This window comes from Dufourea novaeangliae, unplaced genomic scaffold (assembly GCF_001272555.1).
Source record: "Dufourea novaeangliae isolate 0120121106 unplaced genomic scaffold, ASM127255v1 scaffold205, whole genome shotgun sequence".
NCBI classification, from domain to species: Eukaryota; Metazoa; Arthropoda; class Insecta; order Hymenoptera; family Halictidae; genus Dufourea; species Dufourea novaeangliae.
Window position 1 is genome coordinate 309,370 of NW_015374106.1, and position 12,266 is coordinate 321,635.

Sequence of the window (12,266 nt, forward strand, 5' to 3'; positions counted from 1 at the left end):
ATTTTTTCATCAGCTAACACAAAATGTTAGAATTCTACAAAAATATGTTACAATAAAACACTAACTATATACACTACCATTAAGAAATTATCGGGCAATAACGGTAAATTAGTCTTGTAATATAATTTTTATAATTCTAATACTTTTTCTTCAACGACGGATTGACGGATATTATCCAAATACGTCTGATAAATGGGACATGAATATTTTATCTTTCGTATTTTCTCTGTTGGAGTATTGATCAGAGCACGGAAATCAATCTCAGCTATTACCATTACACCTGTATCGTCGAGTACTCACGGAGTTGAGCTTCCTAATCATTTGAATTTCGCTCCTGGAATAATATTGGCAAGATTAGTTGCCGTTTAATGGCGCCGAAGCCGTGAACTTTCGATCGAAACTATTCGCTCGTCTTCAAAAGGAACATATCGGTAAATCCCAGGCAAGTTTCTGCCTACACCCTGCGGGAACGCCGACGAATTAAATTCAAAGGGCGCCTGTCGAACTGAGGGTAACAGAAACTGTTGGAAAACATTCCCTCGGCTGCGGCGGGGAAATCACGGAATGCTGGGAGTAAATTGAATGCATAATTACAACAATTCTGATCGAAAAATTCCGACGATCCTTCTCCGTTTTATCAACTGCTCAAGGGGCTACATGGTCTTTGAACAGCGAAAATGAACGGTTTAATTTAGGTTGCATTCGAGCTATTATTGACATTTAATTAAAACTGTTTGCACGTTTTTCAATTCTTAATTGTGAATATAACACGTATTTTAAAATCAAGTCCAATACCACGTGGGGATTCCAATTGAATAACTCATCTGAAAACAAAGTATGTAGTTGTAAATCAGTACTATCTGACTCAACATCTACAAGGTGGAACTTCAATGAAAATTTTTGTGTAAATTATACAAGTTATACAACAAATATCAACTCTGTAAATTTATTCTGAAATAATTTTCTGAAAAAGGTTTAATGACGTTTTTCATGACTTCTGCGATTTCAATAAGCGAATGAACATGCGAATAAATCGTTGGAGTTTAGCAACGAATATTCATAAATATTTCTAAATTGTTCTATTCTAAGTTTCCGTATATATTTTAAATTATTTCATAGTTTGAACTTAAAGCATGGAATATTTGTGTATGTACTGTTAACACGTTGACTGCCACGTCACCCAAACATGAATGACACGTAAATCGCGACAATAACAAATTAATATCGCAGTATAATTTAAAACAAGACCAACAGCATCTATTAATTCAACGCATATATTTTCGACGATTTATGACTTAAAAAACGAAATAAGATGTGTCCCGCTACATACGACCTTTTTCACCGTGGCATGCAACGAATTAAAGTAGAAAGAAAATATTTAATTAATGCTCTACACATGTCAATCTCTACTCTCTTCTATAAATTCTTTTCATATTGAAGGACAAGAAATATTCTTCTATGCCTACTTTTAAAGTTGACTGTATTAATTATATAATATAGCAGTGTATTCTATTTTAAATTGAACGAAGAAGAAAAAAATTAAATTTACACTATGTAATATTTTCTATTAGAGTTCTCATTTTTCTAACAATTATACTAAACCTAAAGTAAAGACCACAAAAAGTGAGACGTAATTAATAATTGTGTTTCCTACGCTCCTTCCTAAGCGACTGTCAAACAGCGTATAATCAATGACGAGTTCTGCTTATCTTGTTCAGGTCAATACGTCGATACAGACATAACTGACACGGTAACGTTTATAACTATATTTAACGGGAAAGGGAGAAAATTAAGTGTTCCCTTGCCTGCGGCAAATTGTTTCCATGCATGCCTCTCAATCGATATTCGTTTACAGATAATACAGTATCAAATTGAACATAGCCACAGAAATTGCATTTTGATTATCAGAGAATTGTTAAAAAATTGCTTTGGCCTTTTAATTAATATATTAAAAATATTTAAACACTTAAAGCTTCAAAAAGTGTGCACAGTATTATTGACCTATACTACTTCATTATGCACGGTTAACATCAATATCAACTATAACTTTTGTACGCTATTACTAAAAACTTTTTAATACATACATAATCAAATATAAATAAAAGTATATTGTAGCATAAGTCTTTAAATATTTTAGAACAGGGTGAGTCGTTTAAATTGATCCCCGCGAGTAACTTCGCGACCGTTGATGATACCGAAAAATATTTCACATAACGGTAGAATGGTTTCGAAGGGGAAATAGTTTTTAAAGAATTAGAAAACTATTTTTTACTACAAATACAATTAACATCATTAAATTTTAATTAGATACGCACATTGTCTTTTGAAAATAATTGTTTTAAATAAGGTATGTTTAATTTGAAAGTCTAACGTAATTATTAATAAAACAAATGTGCATGTATGTATTTATTGTGTTGGACATCCGTCCATTATAATCTTATATCCTTGATGAGCATATGGTGGTAATTATGCTTATTAATATCTTACATTATACAAATTATAATTCTAAATATAATTATTTAATTGCACTTAATACTTATTACTTACCCTTCAATTAACGTAATTTTCAGAAAAATTCACATTTCAACGAGCACTGCATTACATTACATTTTACAAAGAGAGAAGTACATTTATTATTTTGTTAAAATCCTCTTGAAATCCACTCTTCCATACTATGTTGTTTCGTACACAATAATACTTTCTACTTAAAATACATACATACGCAAGTAATCTCTGCGGGGATCACGATAACCAATTTGTCTGAATGTATTCCGTCAAGGACAATATCCAATAATGCTCGAACAATGCATCGTCCGTAATTTAGCTCTCATACAAATGCTGTTTTCCAACGGATATTCAGCAGCAAGCCCTGGGATCTTTCAGCGCAACCGCCTACACGCCTCTCCCAGCCGCTTCGCGTATCTCGATAAATTGCGTTCGGTGAAACAGGTCAACAAGTGAGCACTAACTCTTATCTGACCCAGAGATCCTGTTTCTACCGTCGATTCTCGCCATCTTAGAAAGATATTGGTAATCGACAGATATGGATAGGGGCGGGATAGAAGGGGACCGAATGGAGAAGAGGAACGCGGAGAGCGAGTGATCGAGGGAGAAAAACGAGTGTACCAACCACGAGACTTTCACGTATACAGGGTGTCCCACGCAACTAGGACAAGCTATATCTTTAAAACGATAGGAGATACTGTGGGTGTAAAAAGTATTCGTACACCCTTTAAGACGGAACAACTCTTTTAAGATTGGTCCAAATGACTTGAGTTTTTTTGTGAAGTTAGAAACATTAATTCATTAAATGATGTGAAAAAAAAATTTGAAAAAGTTCCAATTGATCCGAATCGCGAAGAAAATATTAAAGGTCGTGTTTTACAACTTTTTAATCTGAGGCTATAATGAAAATTTAATAAATACACATCGAAGATTTATGTTAGTTATGTACATGTTGAAAATTTCATCAAAATCGGTTAACGTTGCTACGAGATACAAACGATTGAAAATGTTGAAAATCGCAGTTTTTCCCGACTTTCGATCTACAACTGTAGTAAATCTAATAATTTTCACATCTTTTGATGTCTGTCGCTCGTTGCTGTATTAACCGATTTCAATGAAAGTTTCAGTATGTACATAACTAACATAAATCTTCGATATGTATGTATTAAATTTTCATCATAGCCTCAGATTAAAAAGTTGTAAAACACGACCTTTAATATTTTCTTCGCAATTCGGATCAATTGGAACTTCAAATTTTTTTTCACATCATTTAGTGAATTAATGTCTCTAACTTCACAAAAAAACTCAAGTCATTTGGACCAATTTTAAAAGAGTTGTTCCGTTTTAAAGGGTGTACGAATACTTTTTACACTCACTGTAGAGCATTAGACAAATTGAAATGGTATCGTGTGATGCATTACATGACGCATAGATCTGCTACGGAAGTGGAGGCGTTTCAGAAATATATATTTGATTTTTTATTCCCTACAAAAAAGTTTATACATATATCGGAAAATGATTAGTTTAGATGACCGGGCAGTTTCCTACTTATATCCGTAAGGCTTTGACGTTTTGTGATCAGCACAACCATACTTAATTCAATTAAGCGATACGAAATGATATCATTTAGCTGCAACATTCTGAAATATCAGACTAACCGATGTTTACGAACATTTTTGAAGTATAGTAATTCCTCGAACAATGCGACGCGAACATCGGTGTTATTCCCATCACTGGGGGTGTCTCCCTCTGGAACTAATCAAAACGGAGTTAACAGAAGCTAAGCAGAGGCTCGGCTTCGTGCAAAAAAAAAACAAATTTATGAGAGGCTAAAGACCCTTCCGCCTTGTAACGAATACTTCGAAGCGGACCTGAGTTCCTCGTACTCATCGAGACATTACTGTAGTTAGTAAACACGAGTAAACTTACAAAGGTAACGTTGAAGCGTAAATCCAAATAGAAAACTGTATAGTTGCGGTTTAAATTTCTTTTAAATTAATTGTTTTTCGATATAAGTATTGTAGTACTTTTTTATAAGGGATAGAAGAGCACAACAATTTATGTATAAAAAATTTATAGCTCTATTTAAAAAAATATAGGTGACTTTGACATCTCTGAAACGCTTTGACGTAATACATCGTACGAAACCATTTAAGTGTGCTTAATGGAATTGTCTGTTACCATCTATCGTTTTAAAGACAGGTATTACTTGTCCCAATTGCGTGGGACGTCCTGTACAATATCCAGTAGAGAAACGATCGACAGTGGCGTGTGTAACTCGAACGACACGGCGTTTTTGTACCCGACCCTCAGAAAATAGAGTCCTTTGATCACAGGTAACGAGACGGCTTTTAATCTAATTTGAGAGATATGTAGTTAGTAAAAAATCCCCCTGAGATCTTCAATTAGTCAATAGACCGGGACAAAGAACTGTGTAGGACTTTTCGATTCGAACCGCACATCGCAGAAGCGTCCCCCCCATTTCAAGGTGACCTTTCACCTTTATCGACACGTGCTCCCACGTGGGAACGTGTCACTTCCGGTTCCGGAATAGTATCTCTGACGATGCTCCACCGTACACCCACGATGCTCACGTCCATAATAACCTTTGTTCTCGGGTCGGACAGCATTTTAAAATAGTCGTGTGACCACGGGAAACTATATTTCATCTAGGAAATGATTATTACAGATCATTGAGAACAAGTAAGATCGTTAAACATTACGACAGTTCAAATTTATCTTCTTTATATAATATGTAAATATAGTTTCTAGAAGACCTTAATGCTGTTAAAGAAAAATATTACCTTGGCTTTCTGCTCATTAGAAATATTGTAAACATTCAAGAACAATTATCAATACTTTTAGAGCACTGTAATTGTAGAAACCACAGCAAAGTAGAAACATTGATTAGACTTAATATAGCATTTCTATAGTATTATACATCCCAAGTAATAGGAATTTTTGTAAATTAATATATCTAAAAACATAAAGGCTATAGCTGAAGAAGGGGGTCAAATGTGCCCCAAAACCAAATTCAACTCGCGATGACTCATTTGATAGCTTATCAAAAAAAACCCCGTGTGTGCCAAGTTTCAGCTTTCTATCTCGATTGGGGGGTAGTAATGGGCAAAAATAAAAAATCATGTTTCTGCCCAAATTCTCTTATCTTATCGCATACAAAATTTTGAAAAGTATCAGATAAATTTTAGATATCAGGCCACATAATATAGAATCTTCCAGATTTTTAAATTAAGAATTTAAGCTGTGAAAAATAAAAAACGCAGAAATGCTGAAAAATGCGGATTTCGTGGCGAAACAGATGCAGAACTATAATGCCATTTTTACAGTAAGTAAGTATTGTTTTTACTATTATCCTGAAATTATTTCAGCTTTTCGGTTTGGTGCACCATAGTTAAAAAAGTTAGGAACTGATTTTGTCGATGTTTTTTTCCGTGAAAAGGTATCTTATACTTAGAATTTTTTGTATTTTCTTCATTAAATTACTTTATTATGCAATCGTAAATATCTATACATTCAGCAAAACAACATAGTAATGACTCTGATTTTTTCAAAATTTGTTATGCAATAGAATAGCAGAAACTGGGCAAAAATTTCATTTGTGATTTTTGACCGTTACCCCCCCCCCCCCCCCCCCCCCCCATTTTTTGGTAAGCTATGGAATGAGCTATCTCAAGTTGAATTTGGTTGAGGGGACCATTTGACCACCTAATTTGACTATAGTCTTTGCTGAAAAATTCGCACTCCAGTGATAAAAAGAATAGTGAATTACTCATTGGTATATTTCATTGATAAATCGAATAAATTAACGAAATATTCTCAGTTGTGTTTTCCATAATTTTAAAAATCGCAAATTAAATTGTAATTGGCAAGTTGCTTTGATTTACAATTCGCGGATGGTACGTACTGGAGGCTTCAATGCAACGTTCCCCGTACAAGATGTACGTGCAAGAATTCCGAATGCGTTTGACAAAGAAAAGCGCCGCATTTCCATATAATTGACTTCGCCCCTAATTATGAAGTCCGCCAACGTACATTATCGGACCTGGATATCTTGCGCGAATTCCCTCGGAAAACCAATTCAATCCTACGAATTGAATGCAGGGACTCGATGAATTTACCATTGTAATCGCTTTTTCGCTTGCATCCTTCTTACCGGCGCGCTTTCTTTCGCCATAGAACTCATTCCATTTGCATGCAATTTAATGCATGTAAAAACTTTATTCGTTTCGAATCAACACCATCGAATAAAAGGACCAACGAAAGTTATGCAAAATTGGCCCAGCGCTATCGCTATACAGACAAACATTAGGGACATATTCTACTCATACGATCCAGTATAATGACGTAACAAATAAAATCATACTTTTTATCATCTGTCGTTTGTTATTTAAAGAGATTAATGAATGAAACATAAATGTAGGCAAATTATGTGTAACGTAAAAAGACGAATGTACATTTACTTTTTTGTAAATTCCTTTTTACGATTTTGTAAATTTCCTTTTCAAATCACGTATGAACGAAAAGGTAATGTAACGGAGAATGAACGAGAAGTGATCGTAGTTCGATATTGGCATGAAAATTCGTAGTTTAATAACGGGCAACAATGTTACTGATAATGAATAAGTTTCTTCAAAAAGCCCAAAGAAAAATTTAGGTACAGAAACTTGCAGAATTATCGCCGGAAATAGCTTGCGTTAAATTAAAAAAATAATAATCAGCAATAAATTGATTAGAGCTCACCCTTTCGGAAATTCACCCGCAGTTTGCAAACCTGTGTTACTAGGTCACTGGGCCGATCCTGGTCATCGACTGCCGAAACGGTTTATGGCAGGCTATCGCCCTGTTCGCAGGTGATCGCAGGTATACCTCACCAGCCGAAGTTAAGGGTTGTAACCTCAAGTGCGTCCGGGTTATTCCACCGAATACGTACTCACTTCACTGCACGACCACTAACACTGATCGCCCGACAAAATCACTTAATGTATTTTTAATCCAACGTGTTGTTCCTACGTTAAGAAAATTCGTGGCCTCAGAAAGGTCCGATTGTTTTCAATTTATCAGATGTTTTACGTAGCCAAACACTTGCACATCAGCAGCCGCATATCCGTTATTCTGTACGTGCCACCAGGACATTGCATAATCCTCCCGTGAATTGAACATCTCTGTCGCCCGATTGCTAACCGACTGACAGAATTTTTCCGGAAGGGCTTCCACTACCCCCAAGTAGTTTCCTATCGTTACATTGTGAGTTCACTTCGACCGCGGCAACAAGATTTAGGTAAAAAGAAACCAGCGTTCTAGGAAAACACGTGTGTTGCGACCCAACGCAGGTAGGCGATGGCCGCAACGCTCGTCGCGTCTTGAGCCGTCGACACGGTCACCAAACCATCATAAACAAGGATTTCTGGACAGCTGCACATCACGTGCAAACCATTCGCGCTCCTTAAAACCCTTCCTTATATTTCGGCGCTGACTTCCAGGAATCCAAGTAACAATACATACGCCAAACCACACTTCTTCCATTTCATATTACCACCTCTTGAACCACCTAACCAACAAAAATTCTGCATTTTCCCACCAATCAAGGGTCGATCCGTTCCAGCAAGTACCTATACATTCCTTCATTCGGCAGAACACATCGATCAGTCAGAACACAAGCAGTACACATATACACATACATTACGTTAAGTTTATATTAAAATATAAGTTTGTTACTAACAAGGAGTGTATTTTAGGTGTCCGCCTCCGATTGCTTTGGTTTTCGGATATGTTTTAGAGGACCGAAAAATAAGAGATACGTATTTTTTTATAGCGGCCCGTTATCATATTTAGGGGGTGAAACCACCCCTCAAAGTTTCGACCCGGAAGTACTATCTCGAAAACCAGAGGAGATACATGAAAACTTTCAATTGGTAGCTTCCATGGTTTTTTATGTACAATAAACTGGTGTTAACAAATTGTCAAAAATACAATTTGTTTATAACAAAAAAATATCATTTTGAGAACCTTTTTGGAGGAAACTACGTGTATATCTCACAAGGGAAGGCACGGAAGTGTCCCCCTCCGATTTTGATGAAACTTCGTATGTCTGTTAAGCAGTCAAAAATAAAGGACACGTCTTTTTTTTATCGGCTGAGAGGCGACTTCAAGGGGTGAAACCACCACTCGAAATTTCTATCCGAAATTTTGTTGTTATAAACAAATTATATTTTGGATAATTTGTTAGCACCATATTATTCTACATAAAAAACCGCAGACCTCGTCCATTAGAAGTTTTCATGTATCTCCTCTGGTTTTCGAGATAGTACTTCCGGGTCGAAACTTTGAGGGGTGGTTTCACCCCCTAAATATGAAAACGGGCCGCTATAAAAAAATACGTATCTCTTATTTTTCGGTCCTCTAAAACATATCCGAAAACCAAAGCAATCGGAGGCGGACACCTAAAATACACTCCTTGTAAGTTGTCAATCGTTTAAAACACATTATACCATTCACCATCACATCATCTTTCAAACGAGCTCCACGGTATTAATTTACCAACGAGCAGTGGTTAATTCGCGAGCTTATCGCGAGATGCCGCAATAACGTGCTTTGCAGAAGAGCAACGAACGAACCGTCGTGTAACTACCAGGATACCCATTGCTTCGAGATAGAAAGCAGAAATTACGTTTTCTTCGAGGAGCAGGAAAAAAAATTTCGCGGACACATATTGAGTTGACGCTGCTTGGCCTTGTCCGAGCATAGTTGTTGCGCCTTCTGTCGGCTTCTCTATTTGTCCCGAATCGTACCCCCACGTGTCCCTTTTTATTAAGAGCACTTTTACTTGCACCTTCCAAGTGTCGAAGTTTTCTCTGTCCAAGTGTTGAATTCTTATATTTAACTGGCTCATATTGTTACACTGTGTTACAACGATTTAGGATAACCTCACTCGCGTATCTCCCCACGTGCACGATACGCTTTTTGCGATTTATATAATACGACACTTTACACGTACGCGGAAGTGAAACTTTATTAATATACTTTATTCATAAAAGAGAACTTTTGTACCGAACCGTCTGGGCCCATAATCTGTTGGAGATTACGGATTTGGAAGGGTTTTAAAAGTAAGATAGCCTCGATCTGTTGCAACGTGCAACGGATTTATTCAGACAGCGTCGAGAGACGACAATCGTATACAAAACAAAACGCGCACTACAGCGCCATGGTGCGACATAATAGTCTAATTATCAATTGATGATCCAATACTTACTGTATGTATTTTAGGAGAATTAAAAAACCAGCACAGCTGCACTGTACAGTGTATTGTAGAAAAGATGATTTGAAATATTCGTAAAGGATGGGCATGATTTTCATCACATTTTCGGCGAATTAATCTAGTGTGCGTTTTTGCGATCGTGTTAAAGTAAGTAGAAGGTGTTAAAAAACCGTGTAAAAGTAAATAAAATACGTGAAAAAAAACCGTATAAAAATAAATGAAGCGTATTAAAAAACCAGTGTAGAAGGTAAACATGTAATTAAAGTACCGCGTAAAAAGAGTCTCACGTTGATTTTTATTAATCTGAGTCACAAATGACCACCGCTTTCCAGTTTTATATTTATATCACTCCAACACATTTCACCATTAAAAACGAATCATTATTTAACTCAGTAATTCTTATTCAGTCTCAATTTTCGTATCATCATTGCCGTTCAATTGATATTTAGTAATTTTTTAGCGTTTACGGTGAAAGTTATTTACCACTCGACCCTGAAGAACCCTCTTCAAGACAAGTGGGATATATAACGACCACTACTGTTCTATATAGATGTATAACATTTCAAGAAAACAGAAATATTAAATTTGATAAAATGAAATTGGTAACTCGCCAATACGTCCAATAAGTATCCAATTACTAAACGAGTCCCTTCCGACAGAACGCTCAAATCCTTGCTGTGCTATGAAATTTCTGACCGTCTCTTCTCTTATGACCATATTCCAACTTCTATCCAGTCCGAGGTTGGGTACTAATGGCCTTCGTAGTGCGATCCATGACAGAAGTAAGCCAATTCCGATCTGGATCGATGCCGACCCCATAATCAACAAAGCTCTCGGTAGAGCCATTCACTTAGCCCAAGACCTGCTGCAGGCAATCGTGGCACTAATACGGCGTTACCAATACCAGAACGCTCGTTTCACCCCCCCCCCAAACCCTCCCACTCACCCTACCTCTCTCTCAACCCCCCTCACTCCTCTCTCTTGCTCTCGCTGTCTCTCTCCCCCACCACCCCTTGCAACCTCAAAGTCTTCCTCCATCCATATTTATCACTGTCCCTGTCAGCGACACGGCTTTCACCACTTGTCCTCTTCGCGCTCCAATTTCGCGGCAACGTGTAAGTACACAAGCGCGCTGGCGAGAGGACTCTCGCCGGGTACATCTGGACTGTACTTATGTTTGAGATTAAGTCATAGATTAAACGGTGCGGGGTGGCGTGTCAAGTGAGTCTGCTCCGCGGGGAGGGGGCTAAGTCGGAAGGGAATTCTGTTAAGAAACTTTGGTATCGGGTTGGGAACAATCTTCGATGGGTAAGATTGTTTAACGCTATCAGGTAAGTTCTATGTTAGCGTCTGGTATCGCGTGAACGACCAGAATTGGGGATTAATGCCTGCAATATTTTAATTTTTTCCTGTTGGAAGAAATTTTGGTAAGTTATACAACACTTCTTTTTATATTGCCATTTGATCATACGTTTCGTAGCTTATCAATGTTCTCGCTGTGATTAAAAAGAGACGTGAAGGCAGAAATATGATAAATGTAAACACGATCAGTTAAGCGCGAGATAAACCGAGGAGTTCGGTGCAAGATGGAGCTATGCCACAACAGTGGCGTTGTGAGATATTAAGGCTTTTACGAAATGTAGTGTATCATAGTATGTTATGATTGTATATACATACAATTACAATACAGGCAGGACTTTTGCCACGTAGTTGTACATTCTAAAATAGTAACCAGACACCAAAAGGTACCAGAATTAATCAAAATTTAATTTTTCAACATTTTGTGACATAGCTCCCTCTTGTACTGGATCCCTCAATTGTTATTGTAAACGATTCTGCGGAACAATCAATTTTCATTAGTGTTTTCGTACTTTAAAGCTTTTTCTGATGCATAAAATGTAACTATTTTGTCTTATGCAAGATAATTGAGAAGTAGGTAGTTGTTACAGGAAAATTATTAGAAGATAATATTTTGTATGTCACCGGAAAAATTAATATACTCGGACAAGTTAATTAGTAGGGCAGATCATTGTTTATTGTTTTCTGCATCATAAATCGTAAATGAAATTAGACCCAATATTGATGTCGAAAAAATATTCAGACACGTAAAATGATATAACGTTTTTCACTATACATATACATATACTCGCGAACAAAATTATGGTAATTTTAATATTTTGTTGGATGTCGATTTTGCCTAATAATATGTTCTAAACGTCTCAGCATATTTGAAATGATTTGAAGTACATAATTTTGGGTAATACGTCTCCACTCTTCTATTAGTCGTATTCTTAAATTTTCTTTTTTGCTCTGGGTGTCGTCCGAATATTACTACCTAATAAATCCCATAAATTATCTATTAGATTTAAATCCGGTGACTGTGGCGGAGGATGGAGCAATGCGCGAATACGCCGCGAGGTACACGGCTGTCCGAATATTTTTTCAACATAAATATTTGGTCTAATTTCGTTTATGATATATTATG

The 12,266-nt window shown here is 36.6% G+C and overlaps 1 protein-coding gene across 1 annotated transcript in view; it reads left to right on the forward strand.

The window, feature by feature from the left end:
* The window catches only part of LOC107190853 (dipeptidase 1-like), a 201,346-nt gene that overhangs the window by 103,692 nt on the left and 85,388 nt on the right, over nt 1-12,266 (forward strand). The window lies entirely within an intron of this gene.